This window comes from Halyomorpha halys, unplaced genomic scaffold (genome assembly GCF_000696795.3).
Source record: "Halyomorpha halys isolate HHAL.00 unplaced genomic scaffold, Hhal_1.1 Scaffold278.1, whole genome shotgun sequence".
Classification (NCBI taxonomy): domain Eukaryota; kingdom Metazoa; phylum Arthropoda; class Insecta; order Hemiptera; family Pentatomidae; genus Halyomorpha; species Halyomorpha halys.
In genome coordinates, this window is record NW_027109219.1 from 89,741 (window position 1) to 95,303 (window position 5,563).

A 5,563-nucleotide genomic window follows, 5' to 3' on the forward strand; every position below is an offset into this window, starting at 1 on the left:
ATATCTATTGAAAATCACCTTAGTGGTCGAAACATTTAAAATAAATTTTTGTAAAAAGCATTAATTAGTAATGATAAATAGCTTCATAAATTGATAACTAATAGTAATAACTGATTGTAATAATAATAATAATAATAATTAGGTTTATGAATTAATTAAAATAAGCCGTTTCATACAAAAAGTCGCCGCTGGTGCTGGTAGTGGAAATCGCCAAGTTGAACAGACATCTTACTTACTGACCTTATTATTTGAGTGTATTGGTTCTGTTGAATGTGACTTCAGATCTGTTTTGGTTACATAACAAAACAGGTAAATTTTTGTTTTGTACGTTTCATTTTCGATCAAAGTTACAATTGTCCTGAAAATAATATAAAAAATTAACACAATAACAATAAATAACAAACATTTAATTTATGTTTATCTATTGCCCTCTACATCATCAGAGACTGTCCGTTGATAAATTGAATTAGTCTCATAACTTCCTGAACGATAAATGCACTAAGGGGATATTTTTCATCGAGATCCCGTGAAAATTCAGTGAAAAAGTTCGGTAACCGTGGCTTTTGACCTTAACTACTTAGAAAGGTTTTTTCATTTGAAAATGAAATACTACATTGTATAATTGATTTTTTTTATAATGGACTTGATGCTTTATTATCGACAGTGGCAGCTTTTCTTTAAATCAAGCAAAGATTAAAATTCAGAACTAATCTATTTCAGATCTGAATTTCCTATAATTTTGAAAAAAAAAATACATTTTAGTCTAATTTTTTAAAAATTTATTTGATGGTATTTACAATTGTATTTAAATAAAAATACAATCATTAAATTTGACCTAATATTATAATGGAGCGATACAGGCTTGTAAAGAAACCCATTGGTACCACTCTAATAATATTTCTACATTGGAAGATCTCGAGGCCATATTTTTTTCAGGCTCCTCGGAGGAATGTCAGGAATGAAAGAGGAATAAATGCTATAAACGTGTTGGTTTGGGTAGTCAATAGTTTATAATTGAAGGATTGATATCATTCAGGCTAGGTCGGTCACGTGTGGAACATTAAGGTCTTTATGTATGAATTTATTTGTAACAAAGTAAGAGCATTGAAGATTTTACAAAGGATTTTGGATTGTAAGGATTGGATACGAGAGGAATTCGAAGGTTTAGTGGAGCCCCAAAGCTCAACTCCGCATGTCCAGATAGGTCTTATTATTGCCATGTTGATCAGTCTTTTGTAATGTATTGGAAGTTTTGACCGTTTGTCTAGTAAGTGCTGTAATAGTCGGAATAGACGTGCAGTTTCCTGTCTTTTCAGTCTAGTGTGGGGATTCCACGTTAGTCGTTTGTTCAGTTGCAGCCCAAAGTAACGGATCTGTTCGACAGGGGTAAAGAGCAACATTATGAAAGGATACTGTAGGACAGTAGGTTTACGACGAAGGATTAAGGTGATTTGATGGGATTTTTTGGAATTTATTTTAATCCTCCAATTACGTTACCATTCTTCAAGGGCTGTGATGTGGGATTGAAGAGTTTTTGATGCAATTTAAGGGTCGTGTCATCGGCATACGTGGTAAGGGTAGCGTTAGGATTGGTTGGGATGTCAGCTGTATAGACGGTGTAGAGAATGTTATAGTTTAATTTAAGAAGACAACGGGAATAAATAATTATTAATATTACAATATTATATTATTATACTTACGTAATGTATAATATTGTTTAGGAAAACACGTTAAATTTATTAATAAAAGCTTTTTATGAAATTTTAATTTTACAGACATACGTATTTCTGAAGAAAAGCTACCACTGTCGATAATAAAGCATTAAGCCCACAAGCAGTTAAGTAACGTTTCGGCACTTCACCCATTTTCAAACTTATGATTAAAAGTTATCACCATCTTCACTAAAAATATTTCTTCCATACATTTTTTTTTTTATAAATTTATTTATTGATATTTACAATTGTATTAAATATGTAAAATACGCAAATATGAGCTGAGTTACACTATAATGGAATGATACGGATATGTGGTGAATCCTCTTGCTAGAACTCCAATAACAATTCTACAGGAGATGATCTCGAGGCCATCTTCTTTTCAGACGCCTAGGAGCATTATCAGGGAATGAACGAGAAATCAGATTAGAAACAAGTGAGATTGGCAACATAGAGAACATTAAGGTCCTGATGGATGATTTGATTTGTGAAAAAGCAAGTAGCATTAAGGACTTCAAGAAGTATTTTGGATTATATGGATTGGATACTAGAGAAATTCGACGGGGCAGGAATTCATGGGTTTTCGACGAAGGGTAAATGTAATTTGCTGGGATTCATTGCAATTTGTTTTAATCCTCCAGTTTTGACACCATTCATCAAAAATGGTGAAGTGGAATTGGATACAAAGGAAGGGTCATTATTCACCGATAATAGACATGTAACATGGGCATACGTGGTGAGGACAGTGCTAGGATGGGTTGGGATGTCAGCTGTATGAAGGATAGGACCAAGAAGACTACCCTAATGTACAACAGCAAACTTAGTAAAGAGAGATGAATAAGCGCTGTTGTGATTTACATGAAATAATCTGTCAGAGAGATAAGAACAGATAATGAGGAAGTATATAAAGAGTAGGAATTTCCGAATGTTGTATAGCAGTCCGGGGTGCCAGACTCGATCAAAAGCCTGTTCTACATCAAGAAAGACTCCCAAATAGTACATTCCGCGCTCGAATACAGACACGACAACATCAACCACACGATGACATTGCTTAATAGTGAAGTTGGATGTTCGGAATCCAAACTGGTGGTGATCTTGGATTTTGTGGTTGGAATTGGGGACAGCCGTTTCAGATGAGTTTCCCAAGGATTTTCCCCATGGTAATAGAGAGATAGGGCGGTAAGAGGATGGATATTCTGGCGGTTTATGAGGTTATGGAGTCATTTTGATTATTGATTATTTTCATGGATCAGAAAAATATGTGGATCAGAGTACAGTGTTGTAGATGAAGTTGAGGAATAGAACAGATTTTCGAGGAAGATCTTTTAGAATGTTGGATGTAATTTGGTCATATCCAGAAGCGTTGCGTGAAGGTAATTTCTGAATAATTTCGGATACCTATGTAGGATGAAATGTTTTAGGTGGGAGGGTCGTTTTTAGTGTGTTATTTAATTCTTCTTCAATGTATGTGGATTGGATTAAGGTTGTCCGGATTTGAATCTATGGTTTTAGAAAGGTGTTGAGTGAGATTTTTCTTCCTCTGATTTTGTCTATGGTTGAGTTGGACGAAATTTGTTTGTCCATTCATGATAATTAGTATGACTCGGAGCGCTGGGTGTTGAGTGAACTCATCGTGAGGTATGAGGGACTGGAACTATTTTCACAGTAAGATGGGAAAAAGCTGGATGTGGATACTAAAGTGGTAATACAATCTTTGAGGGGAGATGATGAGAAGGAATCAACAGACGAGTTTGAGACTGAGGATATTTGAGCCTGGAGGTGGAAATGGGAGGCCTGAGGCGCCTCACATCTCTGCCGTCTAGACAGCTGGTTGTTTGTTGTGACTTCAGAATGTTGTCTTCTAGATTCCTGGGGATGATGGTTTCAGGCAGTTGAGACTGAAGGTTTCTGCTTGTTGTTCTGAGTTGAATTTTTCGATAATTCTGGAAATATGCTCAAATTCCCAACTTCAGAACGTACATTGGAGCAATTCTTCTCATCTACGGTTTTTTAATACCCTGTTATGGGCATCTGCCTGTGTAGTTTCTAGTAGATTTCGCATCCTTTGTAAATCACCAGGTGGTCTTTCCCATTTGGCAGGTTCGTCACGAAATTTCAGAGGGGGGGGTACATTTGTTGCATCTTGGCTTGGTGGTTGCAGTAATTCTTTCTGTGCCCCAAATGTTGACATTCAGTGCACTGCTCTATATTAGATTTCTGCCTGAACTGGTCAAATCGTAGCGTTAAATATACTAGTCTTGTGACTTGAAATATTTTGCCATTGTTTCGTACTGGCTCCAAATCAATAAAAAAAAGTGGCAATGGGAATTTTTTTGTGGGGTGCAATACACAAGACATATTTCTTACGTTATGTCCTATTTCTTCAAGGCTTCTTTTGATCGCACTTGTGGTAGTAGTTGAATAAAGGCCTTTTAAGACCTCTAAATATCTTTTTTCTTCGCGAAGTTGTTGCCAGTGAAAATTATGTTATTTTGAGGTGATATGGTTTATAAGAATTGTCTAGCGTTTTTAGAAGGTCGTATTGATTGTTATGTCTTTCACTGATAGGAAATTATTGGAAATTCGCCTGTCTGATTAGATCTGATAATTTCTTATCTAATGAGATGAAGATGTTATTCACATAAACAGATGGTGGCTCAGGTTCTGAAAAAGTAGCAGGCTTCGAAGTAAATTGGTTGCTAGATAACGGGAACATTATTGTTACTCGCAGCAGTAGTTGGTACACTTGTTTCTCCAGTAGTGGCTGCAGTGGACTTACTTCGAGTTTTAATTGTTTTTTTGACAGGCTGTTTAACTTTGGTCGATTTATTTACTTTTTCTTATTCGGTGAATTTCCCGCGGATCCCGAGACTTTCGGTGCCACTTTTGAAGCATTTGTCTTTTTAAGTATTGCTAGTCAGATCCACTAATTTCTGAGTATGCTGTGTCCTCTTCCGAATTTTTATAGGACGTATTTCTGTCCAATTCCATATTATGTTTGTCCATAGTTGATTTAAAAAAATATATCACCCACCTCAAGAAAAAAAATTAAGCAATACATTCTAAGAAAGTAAGCTATTTAAAAAATTATTTATAATGCTAAATAAGCATATCTAAGAATAAATAAATCAAAAGAGGCTCAGAAAAGACAAAATAAAAGAATAAAAGAACATAAAGTCTTTGTATTCGAACTTGGGACCTACTGGTAACAGTATTGTTGCTACACAGGGCCTTGACCATGAAGTAAATTCGATAAGATAAGACTCCCTAGAGGGGAATTACAGGCCTCGTGAATCTGTTCTAACAAACGAGCACCAATTTATAAATTCTAATTATTAATAAATTTTCACTCACTTCACTATCCGTGAATGTAAAAAATGTTCTGCTTTTTATAAACCCACTGTTTACAAATTCTAAGAGTGGGTTTAGTGCTTAGATGAGAAGAAAACATAGGCAAGAGAGATAGCCATGAGACCTGGGACTGCCATACAACTTAACATGTTTTTCTTATTTTCCTTTTTAGATATGAGGAATTGACTAAAAAATATGAGATAGTTATTTCAGTTAGTGTTATGTAGAAATATTTTTAGGGTTTTCAAAAAGAAAAGTACGAGTTGATTTCCTAACTCGAACGGATATAGTCCATAATAAATGAAAGATAAAAAATTAAATAGTAACAAGTAGAACCTTTTTTACGTTTACCTAGAGTTTACGGTAATGAATTTTAACGCTTAGTTTAAAATGACAGAAGAACAGAAACGTTACTGCTATAACATTATAGTAAAATGAAAATTTTCTAAAAAAGATGTTATAATTATTTTTTTAATCTATAAAGTACGCGTTGATTTTCT